This window comes from Bemisia tabaci, chromosome 1 (genome assembly GCF_918797505.1).
Source record: "Bemisia tabaci chromosome 1, PGI_BMITA_v3".
Classification (NCBI taxonomy): Eukaryota; Metazoa; Arthropoda; class Insecta; order Hemiptera; family Aleyrodidae; genus Bemisia; species Bemisia tabaci.
Window position 1 is genome coordinate 9,809,810 of NC_092793.1, and position 26,192 is coordinate 9,836,001.

Here is a 26,192-nt window from a genome sequence, read left to right on the forward strand (position 1 = left end):
TAACTAATGGCAACCCACGAGAAACCCGATAGTTTGTCCATCATTTTCTCCCTTGGTCTATAGGGACCACACATTTCAACCAACAGGATCACTCCATACTCCCTATGTCCTTTTTGTCTATAGCTTTGTCTATCAATTTCAATAATCAGCCCGCAGGATAATGACGTGGAAATCGAGATACGCCCTTACGTTGGAGGGACAACGATTTAACTGTATTCTTTCTCCTTTCGTTCATCACTGTTGTTACTGAAAAAAAATTCTAAACCAGTACTGCACCCAGCGTACTAATTTTTTTATAAAAAAGAAGAAAAAAAAAGTTGTTGAAAGCTGTACCTCAGGGGAAGTCTGATACTTTTATGTAATCTTGCTCTGCCAATCACAAAGCATCGCCGAACGCTTGATTGCTTGTCAGATAGGAATCATTAAACCGAGCGTGTATTTAAACGGTCTTAATGACTCAATCTTGGATCTATAAACCGCAGAGTCCGCCTCCGTACCTCCCCCTCCCGCCCCCTGGCTCCTTCGCGGTCCACTTCCACCGGCGATCCGATGTCGGACTTGTTTTCAACCGAACCACAACAAACAAATAATTATCTCAATTGAAGGATATCACCTCGCCAGAAACTCCAGGGCGTTTTCAATTGAAATTCCTTATGGCAGTTGGAAGAAGAATCTCACTAAATCGGTTCGTAATATGGAAAATATATTCGCCTGGTTCGGCATTCGCCATCATCCGAAATTATGGATCGTATTCGACAGTGGTTCGATGTATCGTTTGGTTCTAAACAGCAGAACATAACCTCAAACCAAAATTTTAGGACATAAGTCAGAAAAGCTGAAAATGAGGAATTTCGTAGCAATTTCGCTACTTTCGGTCAAGTAGTACTCATACGAATCAAAAACCTATCACGAAAAACCCGTTTCATCAGATTACTCAATTGACTTTTGAGGCTATGGTTATGATTTGAACCAATCGATATCGATACCATCTGACCCGTTTGATGTATCGAATACGATCTATTGTATCTACGGTTTAGCTCCTCGTTAATTTTGATCGCCGACGGAGGAAGGACTCAGCATTATGAAAAGTACAATTTTTACAATCTTCGAGTATAATTTGTGGTGCTTGGAGGACAAGGCGCATAAGTGCAGTTTTTTCTATTGAAATACGTGTTTGAGGTTTAGAAATTACATGAATTGAATTACATAGAGCTTAAGTAGGGTATAAATTCGACCGACATGAATCGATCGACACCGATTTGGTCGACAAATTATTAAAAAACCGGTGTCGATTCGATCGACATGAATCCATCGACGTGATTCGACCGACAAAATTCGATCGACTCATAGTTTTGTCGATCAATTTACAGAGTTGTCGATCGATTCACGGTTATCGATCGAATCACGTCGATCGGCTCACATTTAAACTTTTTAATTGAATCGACACCGCTTTTTTTTTTTTTTAATAATTAGTCGATCAAATCGGCATCGATCGATTCACGTCGATCGATTTATGCCGATCGAATCCATACCCTACTAGAACTGATGAATCATTGTGAGAGTGGCACAGACACGGTACACAACTCTCCCTTTAGATGTACCCTATATTGGGGGAAAAAAAAACTCTAGCCGTGGAAGTCGTACCTACGGGCTATATAGACATACCGTCGGCGTGCCGGACTATTGCCATTTCTGTTCCGCTCTCTGATTGGTTCATCAGTTTTAGGCTTCATGGGGCTCCAAAGTTGGACCGATGTTAACAACCCGACCCAGAGGAATACATATTATAGAAATGAATAATAATCGCACTGAAAGGGTAATTTTCGGAAAAAATATCCATTTAAGGTCGATCCGAACTCAATTCAGAAGTTGGTTTTGAGAAAATTTCCATCACACCCAAAATCACGTCCAGAAATGTAGAACTTTTTCGCCATCTTGTTTGCTTCCGTTGGGCCAAACTAGGAGCGGAGAGGCTGGGGTTTGTTTACATCGGTCCAACGTTTTGGGCTCCACGATAACCGACCAATCAGAGAGAGGCACACTTTTTCTGTAGTAAAAGGAGTGAGATGGCAATACTTTCCCGTATACAGGTGCTCTATTCTGCCGTGCTAAGGAAGAACGCCGTATGAGCCTTCAGGCGTTGCCAAGTTTCATTCGATAAAAACCGAATTTACCGGGGAAAATTTTGAATATTTTTTTCCAACATTTTCTGACAATTTTGTACGCAATTTACTCTAAAATATCTGAAAATTTCAAAGAAAAATGTGCATAAATTTCGTCAAAAATACATGTTTTATCGGAGGAAATTTGGCAACTCGCGAATGTTCATACGGCGTTCTTCCTTAGCAAGGCAGTATTAGCACCCGGAGCAATCGAAGCTACGGCTTAAGCACCCGGAAGATGCGGTCTCCGATCCCGGAACGGACGGTACGTCTGTACAGCCCGTTACTTCTTTTCTCAGCGCAGCTGTAGGAGGCGCCTGAGAGGCAACAACGTCAGCGGATCGGGGATCCGTTGAGGCGCCTATGGTGAGTACGAGGAAGTGAGGATTGCCGGCGGCGGCGGCGGTGGCAGCGGCCCCGTAAACGCAACGGGAGCGGGCGAAAGGGCCCGGCCGAGGTGGACGCGGCGCGGCGTGGCGGATCCCACCGCGAGTGCAAGGTGTTTACCCATTCCCAAGTTCACCCGGACCCGGCAAGGACACCAAGGTAAGCAACTTCCAGCGCCGTCGCCACCGCCGCGCCGCGCGCCGGCCCGGGAATTCGCCTACGAGCCAACGCCACGGCAGCGCGCGGCGGCGCGGCGCACAGTGGATCGAGTCAATTAGAGAGGTCGGACATGAAATTTTTGACAAAAACCGCAAATTTTGGTGTTTATTTCGTCACATTTCAAATTTCAAGGGGTGCCTATGGCAGAAAATTTCACGAAAAAACCAATGGAACCACTTTCAAAGACTCAAAATTTTATGTAAATGGAGTAATGAGCTTTAAAAATCTCCAAATTTTGTCCGAGCTCTCCCGTTGACTCGATCCACTGTGCGGCGCGGCAACCGGGATTCACCGGTCGCGGCTCCGGTGACGGGCTCCGATTCCTCCGCCGCACAGTGGATCGAGCCAATAGGAGAGCTCGGACGAAATTTCGAAACTTTCAAAGCTCATAGCTCCGTTTATACAAAACTTTGAGGTTCCAAAAGTGGCTAAATTGGTTTCCTCGTGGAATTTCCTTCCAGTTGCACCCCTTAAAATTTAAAATGTGACGGAATAAACGTCAAAATTTGCAGTTTTTTCTTAGAAGTTCAAGACGGACCGCCCTAATTAACTCGACCCACTGTGCGCCGTTGCCTTTCCAGTCGCCTCTGCGGTGGAGTGCCTTCAAAGAAAAGGAGTAAGGACACTTACTTGGGTCCCTACAAGAGATAGACAAGGAAGACACAGGGAGTTTGGAGCAATCCTATTGGTTGAAATATGGAAAAAAATATCTTCGAATATATACGTAGAAGAAAATGGCTTTGAAATTGAGTAAACACTTCTGACCACGATATTTGATTTAGATCTGGAGTTACACGTCACAGACCAAACTTTAAATACATTATTAGTTTGTTCCTCTTTGTAGCTTTGAGTTCCGTCCTTGAGCGGTGCTTTGCCTCACTCTACGACCTTTGATCGAATGGAAGTTGGAAATCCAAAGGATGGATTGGGTCGGGGCGCGCTGGCGAATGGGAACAGATCACGAAGCGCGAAGCGCTGTAGCGTGCGTCTTTGGCAGAGCCCCGGGACAGCTCCGTTACGGCGCAGAAGAATTCGTCGACTAATGCGAACTGGCGGCCGCTCGCAACATCACCCAGGCGCAAACGGGCCATCAAGACAAGCGCGAAAACTCAGAACTCGGCACTCGGCGCGGGGGCCAAAATTCAGAAAACGAGTAGGTCAGCTGAATCCACGCTCGCTGATCCGCGGAGGGGCGGGGGATGAAATGTGACGAAAGAGAAGCGTGCTCGCGCCCAGCCCCAGGGGCTCCGGCAACGAGCACCAGATACCACCTGAAGTCGCCTTGGACAAAAGAAACAATAGGACGTATTTCTGTCAAACGGAACTAAGCGCCAAATTGAGTTCTTTTTGAGGAATTTAAATGCCGGATAGCGCGTTCTGTCAAACGAACTAAGCGCCATGGAAAAGCATTGCGAGTATAGACGGATAGGACCCGACGCCCGATTCCGCCGCCAATCCATAGCCCCCTCTACCTTCCTCACTCCGATGCCGTTTAGTCGCCTTGGACAAAAAGAAACAATTTTAATAAAACGATCGAAATGTTTGTAAACAGTAAAAGCTGTTGCATTAGCTGTAATGGGTTTTTCTCAAATTTGAGATTTATCCGTCTAAGACTTTTGCGCCAACTAATTTAGGGCGAGTACTGCTTTCACAGTTTTTTCATGGTTCTCTCTTCCAGCCACCGTAGTTCCGCATGGTAAAGTAGTCAACTTGTCCGAGCCTCAGACGAGGAAACGAGAAAGCAACGACGGCAACACGACGCACAGTGGATCGAGTCAGTAGGAGAGGTCGGACAACATTTGGAAACTTTAAAAGCTTAAAACTCTATTTATACAAAATTTTGAAGTTCTAAAAGTGGTTCCATTGGTTTTTTCGTGAGATTTTTCTTCCAAACGCACCCCTTAAAATTAAATGTTACGAGATAAACATCGAAATTTGCAGTTTTAGTCAAAAATGTTATGCCCGACCGCTCTAATTGATTGGATCCACTGTGCGACGCGACGTGTCTTTCATCTTACTCTTGAAGTCGGCCAAATTTGGTGAGAACGCTGCTTCAATTTCAGAATTTCAAGTAAGTTATTTGCCGAATTAGCGTCGTTTTTTTCTTTTCTTATCAGCTGAAATCAGTCACCGAATCCAGTCCTGCGGTATGCAGGTGACCCATCATCGGTTCTTCCCCTTTCACTTTTTATTGTTTTAATTCCTCCCGTGATAAATCGTAATCCTCCTTCCCCTGACAGTTCTGCCGCGCTAAGGAAAAACGCCCTATGAATATTCGAGAGTTGCCAAATTTTCTCCACTAGAATGCTTATTTTTGAAGGTAGGTGCTCATTTTTGAAGGCGACGGGGACGTCCCGTAAAGGGGTGGCGGCAGGGCGTTGACGAAGAGATGTTGCGGTGTCAGTTGCCCGATAACCTCTGGGAAGACAGGCATATGTGGCGTTTGGGTGTCGCAGGACGCCAGAGTGCGTTGTAGAGCGACTTCATATATTGTATAGGTACGAATATCATCTCTTGAAATTTGCAAAAATTAAAAATATGATCGTGAATGTGATCGGAAAAACCTGGCACCTAATGTACAGGCTGTGAACAATTGTTTATTAATATTTAAGGCCCAAATAATACCGTCACTCCTCTGACGTAAGGGTGTATCTCAATTTTGACGTGACCCCTGTTGTACATATAAATCCATGCTTTCTGGGGCTTACGCAGAAATTGAGGTACGTCCGTACGCCAGCGAAACGAATAATTTATGCATAGATCTTACAGGAATAAGAAATCTAGAAAATAAGCAACCTCTATTAGATAATTAAGTGTTTATTTTTTAAAAAAATGTATGTATGCAATGTTTTTCCTCTAAAAAATTAGAGGGAAAGTATTCACAGATTTCTCTGAAAAATGTTTTTTTATCTGAGGAAATTCGGCAACGTTTGAAGGCTCATATGCTATTCTTCTTTAGGACGGCAGGGCTCATGAGCGCAGCCGGGGCTCCGCAACGGAGCAGCTTTCTAATCAAAACAATATGAGGAGGATCACCGCGCCGTGCTGTGTCAAAACACCGCAAGAACTTCCGGTGGTTGCCAAATCTCGTTTGATAAAACAAAAAATTCCCGAGAAACCTGTGAACATTTTCCCCTCCCATTTCTTGAAGAATTCAATGGGCACTTTATCTTACGGTACCTAAACATTTCAAAGAAAAAATAGTCATGACTTCCTCAAAACCTGATACTCGATTGAAGGGAATTTGGCAACGTAGGAATGTTCATACGGGATTTTGGGTTAGCGCGGTGGATCGGATGTTCTCATTCCGGCGGCGGCGAGCCACTCGCAACTCGCACTCGCTACTCGCAAGTTTATTGTTGTCATCCCGCTGGCGGACACCAAGATGACCCGCTTTCCGATCAGCTGTATGCCAGCTCTCGAGGAAAAGAGGCTGGAATTGCAAAATCCGTCCTAATAAACTGGATGTATTTATGCTAAAAGGAACTATGTTCCGCGCAAACCCTATGCACATAGTTCCTTTTAGCATAAATACGTTCATCGAAGAGTCTCGCCAAGCACGTGCGATCCGAGGATCCGATAGCGGTCCACTGCGAGCAACCTTCAACTTCCGCGGGAATTCAGAGGGACCTAACCAACAGGCTGCTTAATTTATCAGGTCACCTATGCTTCTGTGCTCAGGGAACGTTTCATAATGGCAGAATTTTCCCGATAAAATATTTATGTAATCCGCACTCAGAGTTTTACCCCCAAGTTTTTACCTCGCTAGGGGGCTCTGCCCCCTGGCCGCGTAGCGACCCAACCCCGGGACGCTTCGCGGCCAGCGAAGTCGTCGAAATCGCCCGTTGGCGATTAATGAGCAAATAATTTTAATCGAATAACAAAACGATGTTTCAAAGAAAAATTTCCCGCCAAACAATATTCATAATGACTCTCCTTACTCTGAATTTTGATTCCTTTTTTGGAAGTCGGCCTTGACAGGGCCACAGCTGTCCAAGACGAAACAAAGGCCTCTGAAAGTAAAGACCCACTCTATTAAAACTGGACGGCATTTTGCAATTTGGAACTATAAATTCTGGCTTTACTGGAAAAACACTTATCTGCATAGGGAAACTAATGGCACATACATTGTTTTAAACCGGGCTAGAATTCATAGTTCCAAATTGCAAAATGTAGTCCAACTCTGCCCTTCTGCCTCTTCCTCACCCTCTATCGAGCGTCTTAGAAATGATTTTATTAGAATAGAGAGGATATTTGGAGAGAAGCCGTTTATTACCCAGTAATGAAAGAATTTAACTAAGCACCGCGCGGCGGACGTAACTCGCCTTCATTTTTCCGTGATACTCAAAAACAACACCAAGGCTCGATAAGTTGCATCCGTTGAAGGCTCCAATAAAAATCCTTGCGTCCACACATCACTCTCTCAAAATTCCCACAATTTCCTTTAAAAAGAAATGATACACAATTTTCCAGGGTGAATGTCATGATTGAAGTATCTCGCGGAAATGTAGGCGTTTCGTAACACAATTGCACACCGGGACGCTCGTTCTTAGGAATCGATACAGGGATGTTCACTGAAAAAGAAAGTGAAGTTGATTGAACATTTTGGATGTAAGAAAAGTGTGCGAAAACTTATAAAATGCTGGATAACCCGCTACAGCAGTTAGTTTTACATCTTGACATTGCTAAAGTAACTGCTGTAGCGGGTAATCCAGCATCTATTCGTTCTCGCACACTTTTTTTTTACATCCAGAGATCAACTTCCCTTTTTTTCCGGTGTTGTAACAAGGGATGAAGTAGGTACTGATGTCCTAGCTCTTGGCCCGCCACCATCATACTAGAATACTGATGCTTCATCGGGTCAGTAATGCGACGATAGCAATCACCAAGACGGTGGGATATATCAACAATGGGCCACTAGACAAGGTGCGAATCTCAGCATTCTGATACATGTTTCTTAACCAAAATTTCCCGTAAAACACGATACTCACGACGAAAATTACCGAAATTAACTCCTTACGAAGATATTTAATGATTCTTGATGTGTGAATTCAAACCACCCGCTCATGAAAACTCAATACTCTACGTGATTCACATGGCGCGCTAAACGTGATCATGACAGTCTGTGCGATATAAAAATCTGGCAACCGCGATCTTGACGCTTTGGCTCAGCTATAGCAAATTGCTTAAAGTTTGAACAGCACATGATGGGAAATGAACACTGCTCGATAAAGAAGATTGCCGAAACCGTTGTAGTGCGCGAGTTGACTAACGTAGAGCTTTGAGTTTCTTGTGAGCGGGCAGTTCAAATTTCTTGTAACCAATGTGAAATAAAATCGTTAATATCTTCGTTAGGAGTTGGTTTCAGTAATTTTCATTACGCGAGTCGTGTTTTACGTGAAATTCTGGTTAAGAAACATGTATAAGAATCCTTTAACTCGTACCTTGTCTAGTAGTCCATTCCGTAAGAAAACCCGATGAAATGATGACCGGACCCGCGTAACTCTCCTATCTGACCGTGCCCTCGTAGATCCTTTTCATCTCCTTGATGTCTGAAAGGAGCGAATCTAATCACGAAACTACGGAATTTCTGTTGTACTAAGGAAAAACGACGTATGAACATTCGAACGTTGCCAAATTTCCTCTCAAATAATAATTATTTTTGAAGAATGCTACGAATATTTTTCCATGAAATTTTCAGACTTTTTAGATCAAATTACGAGATCAACAAAATCCTCCAAAAAATCGGAAGAGAAATATTCATAAATTTCCTGACAATTCGTAATTTGTTGAAGGAAATTTGGCAACGCCTGATGGCGCATACGGCGTTCTTCCTCAGCACGGCGGTTGTCCGGCCGAAGAGCGTAAATTACTGTAGCGAGCCGCGAACCACTCCTACGAGACGAGGAGTGCTGCACTTACGAGAATCCACCCCAGTGCGGCTTTATCAGGACTTGCTCACTTGCGGCATGCATCGTAATGTCATTTGATTTACACAAGAACCGACAGAATGATAATGAGTGGTTGTTTTGAGCACCGGTCGCGGTGCGGTATTTGCGACGGGGTGTTCCCTGCCCGCTTCGGCGTTGCAAAAACTCCCCTCAACCCCGCGACACCCGGCATCGGGCACGCAGATTTTGACAACATGCGCGGTGACCCGTTTTCGCTGTCCAATTGTTTATGCTCCCGTGCTAAGGAAGAACGCCGTATGAGCATTCAAGAGTTGCCAAGCATTCCTTGATGAAACAAGTATTTTTGACGCAATTTAGGCATATTTGGATCGCGTTATTCGGGAAGGAACCAAGCCACACTAGCTATTGCCAAATTTAATTATGTAATTGAATTTTACACATGAAAATGGTTGTGCGGATTTTTGTGCAAATTTCAGTGAATTTTCAGCATATTATGAAGCAAATTCCTAAAAATTGTCAAAGGCAACCGCACAAACGTTCTCTAGTAAAAAATGAAACTGCCCAATTAAATTTGGCAGTAGCTGGTGTGGCTTGGTTCCTTTCTGCTTAACGCGATCCATTTTCCCTTGAAATTTTCAGATACTTTAATGCGTGAAGTATTCATGCAGTCTTGTAGGCGCTACGCGTTTCACTCCGACCGCTGCTGAACGCACTGTGTTTGGCGTAATGCGTGAAGTATTCATGCAGTCTTGTAGGCGCTACGCGTTTCACGCCGACCGCTGCTGAACGCACTGTGTTTGGCGCAATGCGTGAAGTATTCATGCAGTCTTGTAGGCGCTACGCGTTTCACGCCGACCGCTGCTGAACGCACTGTGTTTGGCGTAATGCGTGAAGTATTCATGCAGTCTTTTAGGCGCTCTGCGTTTCACGCCGACCGCAATAGATTGAATTGCGTGCAATTTCGTCTGAAGTTTTCGGGAAAAAATATTTAAAATTTTCCCTGCAAATTCTGTTTTTATCGAAGGAAATTCGGCAACGTCTGAAGGCTCATACGGCGTTTATCCTTAGCACGGCAGAACTGTTTATGATCGCGGCTGCTTTGGTTACGCATTCTTTCGGGCGAATCATCTCATTACACTTCCAGCCGCGATTCGTAAATCATTCCGATCGTTGGCGCTCATTAGGCGTAGTGGCGTGGCGTGCTTTGCGATGTATCGATTGTAATGCCATTTAAATCTATGGAAAATGATCGATAATCAGGGTGTTCGCAGCGAACACCTTAGTAATCGATTCTTTACCCTTGGTTTAAATGGCAGATCAATCGATATATCGCAAAGCACGCCACGCCACGCCACTGATTAGGCGTAAGTGCAGACTTGCACCGCGGACGAAACTTATAGGGCTATAAAATGTCTCGTTTGATGGGGAGTGTTGGGACAAGAGGACTCATTAAGGCGAGTAAACAAACGTACCAACCCTCTCGAGTGTCGTGACGCATCCGGTTGTGGAGGATAGATATTAACTCAATTTGTTATGAATTCCTCAGGGAGGATGTGGTTTCTAATTGAGGCATTTTTCAGGGAAAGGACGTATGAGACTCCCGATGCTGCTAAGAGTTTGCAACGTAGCTCTCTAGTTGTAAGTATCTTATCTGACAGTGCTGCTTCGAATTTTTCCCCGAAACTGTTCCGAGTTTTTCCTCACTATTGTAAGGAGGTAAATCGACTATGTGAATGAATTGCATCTGCCGCAAACGCTTTAAAAAATTGCGCTACCTTAGCAGCATTGCAAGTCTCATACGCGCTTTTGCCGGAAGAGTCCTCAATTCTTTGAGCCACCATTTGAGCGTCTCAATATTTACAGTTACCATTATTATAGCTATTGTTTTACGAGGTGAGACATTAGTTTGTCATCGCGCCCGCGCGCCGCGCCAGCTCTGTTACCCCTTTAGAATGGTACCCACAAGTTGGTGGGGGAAAAACTGAATTGAACTTCAACCTGAATTTCAATTCTATTTTTAAATGCTCTCTCTTCTCAGAAAGCCTTAACATCATCGATCAATTTATCTCGTATGAAATGTTCAAAGCGCGATTCAAAAGTAGTTTTATAATACTGGAGCAGTTAAAAAGGAAGCAATCTATTCAAATATTTCACAATTCTATCCGGGGAAAAAGAGGAACTGTCCTATTATTGCTGTTTCAGTATTTGTGGATGATCTAACTACTTCGGTGATCATGAGATGTATAATTGCTCGAACTGAAATTCTGAAATATGGCCCATCCTGCCGTCCTCTTATGTTTCTTATGAGGACCAAAGAGGGTTAAATAATGAGGTACCAAACGGATGAGTTTAATTCAGTAACTTATTTTTGATAGGTATTACTCTCAAAGTACGAGATATAGAGGCTCAGTAATTTTGACCGAAATATTATTACAACTTAAAACTTTGAAGTACATGAAAATATTCAAATCTCTGGATCATAATACTTAGTTATCTTGTAACTAAGACCGCCCCCGAATCTACCTGGTGGATAGAACATGATAACACTCCAAAATTTCAATATCAGATGTGATTTTCAAATTTCATTCATATCTTGTGAGATATCGATGAATCGATTCATCAAACTTCGGAATTTCAATTTATACTGCGAATATAAAGCTTATCTGATCGACCAATCACATTCTGTCCGACGAGGCACACGCCGCAATCCGCAAAAAGTAACTGAATTGGTGGATGAGAATGTATAACAAGTCCTTTATTTGGTGAGCCCTGAGTTCTATTAGAATACCTTTATTCCAGGGCTTCTCAGTTAATGCGCTGGTTTGGTTTCAGCATCAATTGATTTAACTCCTGCCGATCCGGAATGAGGTTAACCAGGCGTTGCCGGGTTGCAATCGAGTGGTATTTGACATTTGTCATAAAACCATTAAAACAGTCAAAATGTACTACTATGATGAGAGGGGATGATACTATTCTAACAGCGCAATCGATGATATCATGTAATGAGCTACTGTATGGTAATCGAGGGCAATTTTTATAAAATCGATTTTTCGAATAAAAATATCGAAGAAATTGAATAGATTTTCTACGACTGATTTAAAAATCGCAACCGATTTTTCGAACCGACTAACGAACAGTGATCAAACTCAATGCACGATTTAAATCGAACTATTTTTGTAGACTTTGGTCCCAATTTTGAAATACGAGTAGTCGACGGCAGCGAAGATTTTTCGAGATTTCAGTCACAGATATTGTAGAAAGCGATTTCGTAAGATCGATCTAAAATCAAAATCGATTTAAGGACAAATCTAAAATCGAGACGTCAAAATGGATTTTTCGCAAAAGATTGTGATCACTGGATGCAATCCTGGTGTCTCCTACCGAAATCAGAGTCTTACCAGAGTCGACTGAGGGTTTGAGTTATATTTCGTTTTACTTCCCACATTACCACACAATTTCGGTTATTTTTTTTTACTGCGCATGACAGCAAAGGATGACTTATTTCCCTGTAAATTTTATTGCGTGAATTTTCAAAATCAATTGGAATTCCATATTCCTGACTTCTTCCACCTTAAAGGTGGCGGTTCACTCCATCATGAGCAACTTGGTAACGTTGGAACCTTTGAGCCCCTCCCCCCTTCCTGCGGGCCCCTCAAAGTACTTGTACCCTGTGCCTTGTGCCCCCCTTCACAGAGTGGAATGAGACAAACGAGTAATGATCAGATTTCTATTCAGTTTCCATTTGCTGGTCATTCGTCGCAAACCCGAGTTCAGATCTCCCATGCTGTTGAATCTCCGACAAAACCCGCATTTTCAGATTACATTAAACCAGATAAAATTAATCGTAACTGAGATTTGGCAACGCTTCCTACAAACCCGAACCCGTGGCTGGAGTACTCGCGCTCGGACCAGGGACCGTTCAACGACATAATTTACAATTAACGGCATCGTTGCCAAATTAAATGTATACTTGTGAGCGCCTGAACGTGAGCACCAGGGAAGATTTGCATGACTCTTCTATGGTTGGCAACACTGTTGACAGCGCATCTCTTTGTTGCCCATCCTCTTCCAGCCGTGGACTTTTAGGGCTTGGATTTTTACCCCGATATCGGCCTTCTTTGATCAGGAGTTAAAATGCAACCTTAATTATCATTGCGAATTAAATTTTTCACCGGAGGCTCTGGCTGTGGGCATGTAACTTTTTTTACTTCGTCATGGTTACAACAAAACTTAGAAAATACAATTACCTGACATTTCCCTGATTTCCCCGACACATTTTGGCACACTTCCTTGACAATTGGAGGTTACCATATGGCCAAAAAGACCTAATTTGAAATTGTTTCCAGGCGAAATTTGTTGTTCTAAGGGGCATATTCATTCTAGAAAGCTAATAAAGATGAATTTACAATTTCGCCCTTACAATTCCGTCATTTTCCCTGATTTTTTAAAATTCCCTGACATTTCCCGGTATTTCCTAACTGTGTCAACCCTCTTCGATGAGTGAAGATGGTAGTGGAGTAGATAGAATTTGCCGGAAATCGAGCTTATGTATTTGCAATTCGTTAAGAAGTTACTAAGTTTGTCTGGCGTTCGGCCTCGCTGGTAGCGATTATTGAAATTTCACAACACTAGACTTCCATTCAAAAGTTAGTTGGTTGGTTATTTTATTTTTAGACATTCGGCATCCTAGGCTATTAATGTCTTTACAACGAATTTGGAGGATGGGTATAAATACAGAAATTGAGATTTTTAAATTAAGGGAGGCAAAAAGTTTCAGTAGTTAGGTTGTGACATTGGGTTCGTCACATGTTATTGGGTTTGTATGTACATGTAATCATATCATCAGTACGTACTCGTACATGTATCATATCATCATGTATCATCATGTGTGATTCTATGTCCAGAGGGTTGTGCCGCTTCTTCCTCAATGCGTTTTCCCCGAAGTTACTTGCATATGTATTAGCAGAGGCTCCAGTCATCTCTTTGCCAGGTCAATATTCAAAAAGCTCCGTTGTAGAGGAAGAAAACGCCTCGTCAAAATCAATGACTTGGAGTCCGTCCTCCATTGCCGGAGGGGGTGGCGCTGATCTCCCGCGGGGGTGGCGGACAAGGGTTGGGAGGGGGCGAGGACTAAGAAAGCGGCAGCGCATCTGAGGCTGCTCAACGATGCGTGCGTTCAGTTTTATTCAGCCCTTTAAAACAACTCGCGACAAATGATATTATGCGATCCTCTCTCTTTAGGGCGCTTTGTTTCTGGGTTTCGCGTGCCCTCCTTCGCCGTTGCCGAAACTCTCCTATGTATCGGGAGAACGATGTTTGCATTTGGTTCACGAAACATAAATTGGGTTACTCGTACCAAAAGCATATTGGAGTGCTCTTCTTATAGTTCAGGCGAAACTTCCCCAAAAAATGTTAAATAAAAACGAAGTTATTCCGAGTTATTGCAAATTTCAATCAGCAATTTTCATGGTACAAATTTGCCGGATTATGATGCAATTTTGCGCCCTCCACACGTTGAGAAAATGTGGACCACTGCTGCTGCAATTCCCTGAATTTCTCCTGACCTCTTATAAAGAAAAAATAAAAAGGTCATTTAGAAACAGCGATGGAAACTTTAAAGGACCGCAATCGTATATCGGAAGATGGAACTTGTAAATAACCCGAATACAGACATACGTGCAAGATTTGCTGGATTAACTTTTGCAAGTTTTCTCAATGTAAATATCAAAAAATATTTTCCTCCGTGGAGAATCGAGTAAATGCTATTGGACGTTTTGCTGCATTTTTAAAAACACGAAGATTACAACGAAAGTCACTCGTTTTTTGGAACCACGCTGATTCAACATGCGTGATACAACTATATCAACTCCTGAGCCGCTCAAATTGTATCTCTTCGAGTTGAAGGCGAACTTGATTTCTCACTCGGTCGTTGTTAATTATTCAGACATAAGTGTGAGGAGGGACTGATACAGTCTAGCTTTTGCAATTTATCGCTATGTCAATATCAAAATAGTTTTCTACAGGGAGAATCGAAGAAAAGTTGCCAGACGTTTCGCTGCATCCTTAAAAACACGAAGATTACAACGAAAGTCACTCGTCTTTTGGAACCACGCTGATTCAACATGCGTGATACAACTATATCAACTCCTGAGCCGCTCAAATTGCATCCCCTCGAGTTGAAGGCGAACTTGATTTCTCACTCGGTCGTTGTCAATTATTCAGACATGAGCGTGAGGACAAGATGATAAAGTCTAGCTTTTGCAATTTATCGCTATGCCAAGGTCAAAATATTTTTCTGCTGGAAGAATCGAATAAAAGTAACCGGATGTTCCGCTGCATTATTAAAAATACGAAGATTGTGACGAAAGTCTCTCGTCTTTCGGACATTACGCTAAATCAAAAAGCTCAATTGTATTACCCGAAGTCACCGTCCTCAGAACCGAGAGTGCGGTTACTTCAATATAATAATCAAGACGATATCGGTGGTTAAACTGAATAAAAATATATTTATCGGTTTGCGGCGTTGCAGACTTCCTATCACACTTTATTTTTCACAAGAAAAACCACTTAACCTTATTTCTTGAAAACTTCGGTGATGTTTCTTCTCTACGTGAAGAATATTCTGTGAACATTTCAAGCCATGATGTTGGTTCGTCTTCTTTTTGAAAAGTAAAATAGGAGCGGAAATTTTGAAACACCGCAAACGGTATACGCATTTTTGCAGCTTCACCGTCGATACGCAACACTGTGCTGATGGTTCTTATGACCGAACTGTTTTTCTCTGTGCAAGGGTCATTTTTCTGACGGCAGAATCGTATCTTATATGTTTGTTTGTTTCTCAAAATTAAAATTATTATACCCGGGTGGCTCTGGCTCTCTCATGGATGGGGAGACAGGAATGAAATGAGACAAAGTGCAGAGATACGGCATGGAGGATCGACTATCGATATTTCCCCATTTGAAGTTGTGGTAAAGATCGATAATTAAGGTGTTCGTTACGAACACCATGTTTATCGATCCTTTCCCATAGGTTTAAATGACAGATCAATCGATATAACACGCCACGCCACTGGACGAGGGCTGCCCGCGGGCATTGGCTTGGAAGAGCTGCCAAAGACCACTTTCGAATGGTACTGCACCGACACCGTGCGCCGTGCGCGCCCAGCTCGCGGATAAAACCTCTCTTCCTTCGCGCACTCGCGAGCGTTAATCAGAGAATTTAGCAACAGCGCGTGACACCTGCACCGAGGATTGGATCCCACTGGATTTCGAAAGGAGTAGTGCACTCCACTCAGAGCGATCGAGAGAAAAACCAAATTGATGAATAATGAGTTAAAATTGGTAAAATTCGATGGAACTTCAACTTTAGTCTATAGCCCTGTATCCACTCGTCAAAATGGCGTCAAAATGAAAGCTCAAATTGAATCGATAAATACGATCTGTTCGCGATTGTTAATTAAACAAGAGTCATGCCGGTGTATTTTGAGTTGCAACACTCATCAATCGCATCAAGTCCCGACTTTGAGCCACTTATCGTTGAAATCGATTCACTTCGAGCTTCCATTTTGACGCCATTTTGACGAGTGGAACCAGCGCTTGTAGCGGGAACACAGAGTGAAAATTCAACACTAAATTTTGGCTTAATTACGGGAAGTAAAACACAAAATAACCATAGCCTTCGGTTGACTCTGGGGTTTCCCAGTCCCTTCATTGTTGTTGTTTTTGTTCTTTTTTCCTGCTGTTTTAAAGGCTTCGTGTCCAGCGTGCCAGCGTGATTGTATTTTATTGTCCGTAGACATCGAGAGATTGGCAAATCCATGTTCCAGGCTTTTCAAATTTTTAGTAGAGTAGAGTAGAGTAGAATCTGTTTCTGCAGATCCACTCGTCAGCCCCGTGAAAATTTGACGCCACCACCGGGATTCGAACCCGGGGCATATTGACCTAGAGTCAGGCGCGCTGACCACTAGGCAAACCTGACCGGCGCCCTTCATTTTTCTCTGTGCTTAACTCACCGCAACCTGTACCAAAATCAACACCAAATTGTGTTCCGCTTCCTACACTGATAAAACGTAACCGAAGAACACAAACATTTTTATCAGTGAGAAAACTAACATCGAGACGTCAAACAAATGCTAAATACTGGTTTCACTTCTTTTTGGCCAGGAGAGAGATGCATTCCGCCAATTAGCACATTTCAGCTGTTTATCACTAAAAAACAAATATATTTTATAAAATCTGAAATGAACGAATGCGAAAACTGTTGTCCCCATCCTTTAAGACGTAAAAACAAAATGGCGTGATGCTCTTCTCCACCCCCCTTCCCTAAGAGTGTGACGTAACTAAGGGACGTAATTAAAGGACTCGCATTGTGGAACTGTCGTGTTGGTCGAGAAATTTTCAGAGGAGTACTTCTTAAAATAGGAAATCTACGACTCTGACAGTAAGTTCATAGCCTACTTTTAAATCGTCCATGAACTCTGTCGACTGAACTCACTGTGCTGTAGAAATCACGGACCCCCCTGGGGGAGCCGGTAGAGCAGACAGTCGTCAAAAGAAATTAATTAACTGTTTATTCGCGGATTCCGGTTAAGAAGCCGCCGGTCGCCTTTGCCATTGTTTATGTATATACCTTTTCTCTCCTCCCCCACCTCCCCGCCCTCCCCTCCCTTCCACCGCGGACATTCGTCCAATATTTTACAAATTCCTCCGACTGCTAAGCGTCACGAATGTTTTTTCGCCTTGTGGAGCTTTTATTGCAAGCTGGAATTTCTTAATTTGATAAAAATATTTTAATCTCCGCGTGCGATCTCCAGGACCGAGGGAAGACGATTTGTTTTATGATTTTCAACGGGCTCTCCTGGCAACCCTTTACCTAGGGCCTCGGTGCCGTGCCAAAAACCGCTGAATCATCAGGTTGCTGTTTTTCCGGCAGTGGCGAGGCATGAATGATCGATTATCGATATTTCCCATCTTGAAGCTATGGTAAAGAATCGATTATTAAGGCGTTCGTTGCAAACACCTTGCCATCGATTTTTTTCCATAGGTGTAAATGGTAGATCAATCGATATATCGCAAAACACGCCGCGCTACTGGTTTCCCTGTGTTGATTTCGGTTCAACATCTCCGACGTGGGTCCATGGTGAATCTTCATAGATCATATGTGGAGTATAATTTAGGAGACAGAATAACTACTGTCGCAAAAATTTAATAAAAAGCAAATAGAAAAAAAAACTAACTTTTAATCTACAGGCAGTAACCTTATGAAGTAAAAATTAACAGAGCTAGCGCGTGTGGAAACCACACATCTCAATTTTTCCATCCTACTTACATTTTTTGTTTTAGTTTTTAGGACTCTAAGGAGCTTGGAGTAGAGCCAGTATCAGTGGCATACGTGCTTTTCGATACATCGATTAATCTGCCATTTAAACTTATGGAAAAGGATCGATAAACAGGGCGTTCGCCATACAAACACTTCAATAAAACGCTTATTTGTAGTACATCAGCATAGTTTAGAGATCCCGCATGGCTAGCTGCTCCATAGCGTAAAAGTTACTTTTAGAAGTCAATGCCTAATGATGACTGACGATCAAAAGCGAATTGAGCGATTGGTCTAACAATCCTAACGCTAACATAATAATTTCAATTCAACGATTTAAACGCAAGCTTATACGAGGGAAATAACTCACCATTGAGGAGACAGATTAAGTTATTAACAAGAAAACTCACCTGAAACAGTTACAAAAAAAATACATCATTAGAACAATATTTCAAAGATGGGTAAGGTGAGAAATAATTAATAATCGATTTTTGGAAGAGTCGGGTACTTCAACAAGAATCGATTCTTTGACATGAGTTAAAATGAATCGAATCAATGTTGCAAACTCCTTAAAACCACACATGAGCATGTTGTATGGGAGTAGACGAGAGAGGCCATTGCTAGGTATATGCCACTTGGACGCAGGTTTCATCATCACTAATTGGATTTCGTTTCTCCGAGGGCAAAATAAAACTTCGCTTAATTTTGTTCAAGAGTTTTGCCTGTCGAGGCACTCTTTTCACTCTCTAAGAAGAGTTAAGAGTTTGACACTCTTTTAGCCGGCAGGAAAAAATCTTCCACATCCGATGTTGTTATTTTTTCCGTAATGCCATTCAGTGCGTATATCCTCCTTGCAGGTATTTCCTACTTTAAAAAGTTCCATAAAAAGTGATATCACAATTTACACTCCGAGGGAGACCGGGGAGCTTCTCCCACTTTGTTGAAGTTTTAAAGCACCTTTTGCAGCTTAAGTCAATATTTTCATGAGTGATAATTATATCTGAACATTTTTCCTACATTCCTTCCTTCTTTCTATCATCCCTCTTTCTCCATCCTTTTTTCGGGCGAACGTTGGGGGGGGGGGGGGGGTCCGCCCCCTGAATACGCCTATGGAACCGAATGAAAGCTATGCAATTCGGAACTCAAATGGACGTATTTCTGCCAAACGGAACTGTGTGCATCATGACGTGAGCCCTGTTATGCATACATTTTTATGGGTCTCAGGGTTCATGTCTGAATGCACGTAGTTCCGTTTGGTAGAAATACGTCCAAATATCCGTGGAAAATCGGCAACCTTGAAAATTAGTACCTCGAAGAACAAGCCGTTGGGCAGAGCGACGATTTTTTCACATCCTTTGTCAAGAGTTATGTTATGATTCACACAGAAACTTGTCCGGTTCTCGGTCCGGAGTGTGGCGCTGGCGCCACTCGGAGCACGGTTCTCCGGCGTAAGGGCGTATCTGAATGTTGACGTGAGCCCTGTAAAGCATGGATTCGTACACGAATGGGGGCCCATTTCAAAATAGCCTTACACCTTTACGCCAGGAGAGCGTCGACGAGTGATGTTTCATTTTTTTGGGGGCGCCGCGGCCGTTCAAGTTTATCACACTAACCCACATAAAGAGCGTGTACATCAGATACGCGGAGCCGGGCGATTTTTTGCACTTTTTCTGCTTTGGATTTCTTTCGACTCTCACGAAGGAAAAAAATCTACTTAAATGCGATTACCCTGTTACGCGGTAGCACTGCCGCCGTGCCGTCGTAAAGCGCTACGTAAACATTCGGACGTTGCCAAAGTTCTCTTTTTAGACACGAATTTTCTGGGAAAACTTTCCTCTTTTTCTCTAAAATTTTCAGATAATTTTATTCGCAACATTATTAGGATATCTGAAATTTTCATACAGAAATGCTTACAACTTTTTTCGAAATCAAAGATTTTATCAGAGGAAGTATTCGGCAACGTTTAAATGATCGTTCGACGTTTTCCTGAACACACGACTCTCACCGGAGGCGCCAAGAGTTCGAAATATGACCGCATTGTAAAAAATAGCACTTTCAAATTCTACAGGTCTAATTGGTTACAATAAAATAAAATGATTCGATGACTTTGATACTGATCTATTTTGCATAGTCTCTCGTTTTGGCGGAGGAATACATTTTTACAAGAAGAGGTTATATAAAGTCGTTCTAACATGAGGTCCGATAACCACGTCACGCAAAAATTCAAAATTTTAGACTCCTTCCCTGTTGATCGGTCTCGACGCGACCTCGTGCAAACTTCTTTGAAAACTGGGCTGCTTAGGAGTGCGCCTTCATAACCCGGATATACAATTTTCATTACGGATGATTTAATACTATCAAATTTCATACATAATGTACGTGCGTTTCGTAAAAACTTGTGATCCATACTTAATGTAGGATTGAACGGTCCTTTCCGATATTCCTACGGAGGAATCAACTTTAATAATGGATGCAAGAAGATTACATTTTAACTAGAGGCTTCCATTTAACTATATACAAATAAGAAAATTCGATAAACACTTTCGTCAACCCAATCCATTTGAATTTGCTTCGGAACAAGCGGTATTATTGTTACGATTACGGCACCTAAAATTTCCTCAAGACATCAAAAATTCTAGTTTTCCTGAAAAGTATTCCAAGGTGAGAAATAATTAAAGACATTCCTGTTGATCTAAACGATGAATTAACTCCATTCGCAACACATTTTCCAATCAAATTAATTTAATTTACTTTAATAAGTCTAAATTTGAATTGAAAGCAATAATAATACTAATAAAAAATTATAAAACCTTCATAGTTTGAAAACTTCAGCAAGTACATGTAAAATTCTGAACTGGAAAAAATATCCCTGCGACTTAGTGTCACTTTAACACGAGTATGCATTTTCAGGTCTCTCAAACGAAAAACTCCCTTGAACAGTCCCAACAGTTTGAAATTAACCTTTCATTCAAGCCTAGTAACCCGTTCATTAGGATTGAACGACCTCCTCATTTGGACGTATTTACGCTAAAACAAACTATGTTTCAAGCAAACCCTATGCACATAGTTCCTTTTAGCATTAATACGTCCATTTCTCACACTTTCAATACGAGCAGCTCCTTTGATTTACAGAGAAAACTATGTCAATGACTTCTAATAATTACTTCAAAAGACACCCTACCACCCTAACCGTGCATTCCACGATGTGAGGAAGATCTTGAAGATCCGACCGCTCATCCGTGCTTTCACACGAGTCTCATTATATACAGCAGAAAAAGGTCAAGTTTGATTCCAGCGAGAACTAAAAAGAGACCGACCTTTCATGAGACTTGAGGCTCATCCAGAGCGTCAATGCTGCCGTGCTAAGGAAGAACGCCGTATGAACATTCGAGAGTTGCCAAATTTCCCTCGATGAAACATGTATTTTTGACAACATTCATGCATATTTTTCTTTGAAATTTTCAGATATTATAGATTAAATTACGTACAAAATTGTCTGAAAATGTTGGAAATAAATATTCACAATTTTCCCAGTAAATTCGGTTTTTATCGAAGGAAACTTGGCAACGTCTGAAGGCTCATACGGCGTTTTTCCTTAGCACGACAGAATGGGACTTCCTATGGTTAGCACTGTTTAAAATAGTTGCATTACAAAAGATGTAAGGCGTACCGTCCGTGGCCAAGACGGAGAAGGAAATTAAAAGTTTACATTTAATTGTGCCGGGCTCGGCGCATCGAGGGTGGTGAGTGGGGGGAGGAGACAGCCGCGGAAAACAATTGCTGCGTAACTGAAAAGCGGAGAGCTAATGGTGATCGTGGAGCGGGAGGGGGGGGGGCGATCTCCGGGGTGCTCTTCATCTCTCTGGGTTACTGAAAAGTTGCTCGATGATTAATGGTCCGAGTGAGGAGTCATCGCGGAGCGCATGAGCGCGGATCTCGGATGATGCATCGGATAAGTTTTGCTGCAGCGCTTCGATAGTCGAATCGTCCTGATCGATAGATAATGTTTCCAAGATGGGGCTTCATCGATAGCGATTCGAAAATCGACTTGTAGCGCACCGACCCCAGTTCCCGCGCGGTTCAAGTTTTCGGCTTGGCTTGGCTGCTCTTACGAAGAGATAGTTCGGAGGAGTTACTAGAGATTCTAAGAAACAAATGGACGTGCTTCTGCCAAACGGAACTATGTGCATTAAGACATGAGCCCTGAGACCCATAGAAAATGATGCATAACAGGGCTCACGTCATAAAGCACGGAGTTCCGTTTGACAGAAATATATGGATTACATTTTGCAATAAGGAACCACTATTTCCAGCTCATTTTAGAAACAACATGTATGCCATTGATTTCCTCATTCTGATACGTGCTTTTATGGAAGAGCCAGAAATAGTGGTTCCTTATTGCAAAATTTAATCCATATGGTCGTTAATCCCGCGTGATCTGGGAATAACGCAGTATGAACTCTCGGACATTGCTAAATTTCCCCAGATAAAATATGTGTTTCGGGGGAAGTTACGCATACTATTTTCTGACATTTTTAATAAGGCTCATTCGATTAATTTCTGGATAAAACTCTCCGTAAAATGGCAATGCAAATACTATATTATATATAAGATACTTATAGCAAGTTTCCCTGAAAATTCGTATTTCGACGAAGGAAATTTGGCAACATCTGTGGACTCACAGGACGTTCTCCCTCCACACTGCATGCACTGACATTGATAATTGCGTTTTGGCCGGATAGGCAACTAAACTAACTGCGTTACAATGCACAAGGTATCAAAAAAAATGAAGGCGCTTTGAGTCAAGATCGTACTTTTGAGGACTAGTGATACTTCATTTACTGACGCAAAACATTGCGATTTGCGGAGAAATCGCAGTAGCCGCTAAGCCACGTAATCGCGTAAGCCGCTTGCAAATTGTCAGTGACTGCCTGCGACGTATTTACACTTACAGACATGTTTTCAACAAAATTTCCCATTTAAGGGTCTATAAAAGACCTGAGCCTTTCCGACTCAGGCAACACTGAAAAAGAGGTATAGTTTGAGGCGCAGTGATGAGTACGCTAATCACTAACTGCCTCAATGGCGGCAGATGCTGCAACCCTAACCGCATTTTTACCAAAAGCACGGTAAGTGCTACCAGAGGTCTAGTGATTCTCACCCAAAGATATCATGCACTATGTTCAAAATAAAGTAAGCTCATGATCAAATTTACCAAACTCCTGGTAAATTTTGCAGTACTTTTTTTCAGGGAAGATTTCAGGTAAGGGCGATTGGAATAGGTAGTAAGGTATGGAAAGGAGAGAGTTGAGTCCGTGCTTCTCCTGTGCGAGGGAAAAACCCCGTATGAACATCGGAACGTTGCCAAAGTTCCTCACATTAGACACATGTTTTCGGGAAAGCTTGCTTTCTTTCCATTTATAAAGTTCAGAAAATTCTATTCGCAATTTTGGGTGGTATGACTAGAGATTTCAAGTGGATGTATCTGTCAAGGGCAATTAGTCAAATCAGGCATTTTATTAAATGCCTAGGCCAGTGGTCAAATTTTGACCGTTTACGGAATTCTGTAAATTTATGGCGAGGAGTTCACGAGTTTTCAATATTTTGGGAAGGATAACTCTTCAAATCCGCGAACCCTCCTTGTTTCTTCTTTTTTACATGCCTTTAGTACATTTAAATGTTGACATTTTAAAAATTCTATGTTTTATGACGTGCTGAAAATTTCATGAAAAATGTGCATTCAGGATCTTAAAATCGTTTAAAATACTATCGTTGCTGCACATTTATACAGACAATTCTTTTTTACAGGAGCAACAAATTTATTTTGTTTTATTTTGTCTAATATTAGAGTTGAAAATCAAAATTTCAATCTCAGTAAGAATATTCGACTATTAGCCTTCGACACATCCATAACTTTTTCAAAAATTAAATAGTTTAGCAGAGGAGATTTGACAACGCTCAAGTGCCGATACGACGTTTTCTCTCAGGGCGGGAGTGTGGGAGACAGCTTGAGGGAATGGAGACACGGGCACGAGACACTCTGGGAAACTATTGAAATGCAGTTATTTCGATTGACTAGCCACCAGGCAGAGCCAGGGCTGGCGGGAACTGGACGGGGTGCTTTGAGTGGTAGTGCCCGGTTAATTGTTGGCCCGTCTGGAGGTAGCCAGCACGGGTCACGTTGGGCCTCAAAGGCTCCAGGAAAGCAGGCGCCTTTGAGTTTCGCGTGTTGCCGGATCTGCCACGAATCTAAAGGCCGCACAGTGGAAATTGACTAAAGTCTCATGTACTGCCATGCTAAGGAAAAACGCCTTATGAGCTTTCAGACGTTGCCAAGTTTCCTTCGATAAAAACCGAATTTACTGCGATAATTGGGAATATTTTGTTCCACAATTTTCAGACACTATTGTGCGCAATTTAATCTAAAATATCTGAGAATTTTAAGGAAAAATATGCATAAATTTCGTCAAAAATGCATGTTTTATCGGGGGAAATTTGATCACTCTCGAATGTTCATGCGACGTTCTTCCTTGGCACGGCAAACTAGTATTCCTCGCTCCCCAGTCGAAGGAATGTAACACATTTCAATGTTGCAAATTTTTCATTCTTTAATTGTAATTTACTGGAAAGCTATAGGGCATTTATAATACAAATAATTATACTAATTTTTACTCGGATTTTTCCGCCTAAATCGGCAGAATTTTTGGCAAAAATCACAGATACGTTTTCTCGTAAACAATTCAATTATCTCCTTCAATTTTGCACCCTTGGAGTAGAATTTTATTCCTTCGCGTGGGAAACGATATACTGCATTTGCATTACCTTAAGAGTAGAGACTTAAATAATGAGTTTCAAGAAAATAAACCGGAGAATGTCCGAGCGTAATTTTTTGGCAAGTCCGCTGTTTTCGGAAATTTGTCAAAAAACACATATCCAAATGACTCTCGAACATCATACATACATAAAGCCGCTTTTATAGCGCCGCCTCGCGCTCTGCGACGCCCAATCGTCATTGCCTTCTATCCTCCCAGAGATCATCAGGCAATGGGCACCTTCTGATCACCTCTCGAACATCATTTGGTTGATTAAAAATCGAGTAAAAAGTAGTAGTAAAAATCGTATCTGTTGTGGTATGCGCTGGAGTGTGTGGTCAAAAAGTTTATCTAACGACGGCTAGGATTTTAAACGGATGGCTAAACAGCCAAAAGATAGCTCTCAAAAAATTGTAATATTTTCCAGTCAGTTTTCGGAGATTAAATGGGAAATTATCATTTCTTGAGGCTAATAAAATCTGACGACACTCATATCTTACAGTCAACCATCAATTCGGCTATACGGGTGCTCATCAATAGTTACAAAAATCCTCGTGTTTACAAAGCAATTAATTGTATGATGAAAAGAAGAAGATGGAAGATCAAGAAAATAATAACTCAGAATTTTTTGAGAATGGTCACGCTGAGGCAATGATTGATAATTGCAGCGCTTATAAGTTTGGAATTGGGGGAAATAAATCTTTTGCGACAGATTTTAAGGCTATTGATCTTCTTGAATAGGTACTCCGCGCAAAAAACCCTCTTTTGATGTTTAAAGCGATGATTTATTTTATCTCCTGCTTCGCTACACTTTTGAGCTGACGGTTGTTTTCTAAGAGAGAGCTTAACATTGGATATTTTAAAATTTTGCTTTGATTTTTGTGGACTGAGACAACCTCACTGGTTTAAGAATACTATCGATTCAAATTCAGAATGTCTAAAAAATACCTACTTCACCATGTTTAGTGAGACAAGGTTAACTCATGTCACATTTCCGCGCATTGAGTTATAACCCAAAAATTAAGAAGCAATGAAGAGGAAGAAAAATAAAACACTTCTAATTGAGGGGCTTGGAGGACAAGGCGCGTAAGTGCAGTTTTTGAAAAAATTGAGATATTCATGATTTCAAGTAAAACTAAGTCTTCAAGTATATTCTGTGAAAAATTCGCTCCGGAATCCCAATTTTTAAGTACCAAAAAGTCAGTTTGAACTTTCTTTCCGCCATAAGGATTCATGTAATTTCAGGACTTAATTATTCCTCATAAAAGCAAAAACTGCACTTATACGCCTTGTCCTCCAAGCCCCTCTATTCTACAAATTTGTAGAGCAACACTGTCTCGCAATTCGTATTTTACAACCCCGAAAAGGAACTAAAAAAAACCAA

The 26,192-nt window shown here is 41.9% G+C and overlaps 1 protein-coding gene across 2 annotated transcripts in view; it reads right to left on the reverse strand.

The window, feature by feature from the left end:
* Positions 1 to 26,192, reverse strand: part of cv-2 (crosveinless 2-secreting protein) — a 201,161-nt gene that overhangs the window by 151,233 nt on the left and 23,736 nt on the right. The gene's annotated exons all lie outside the window — the stretch shown is intronic.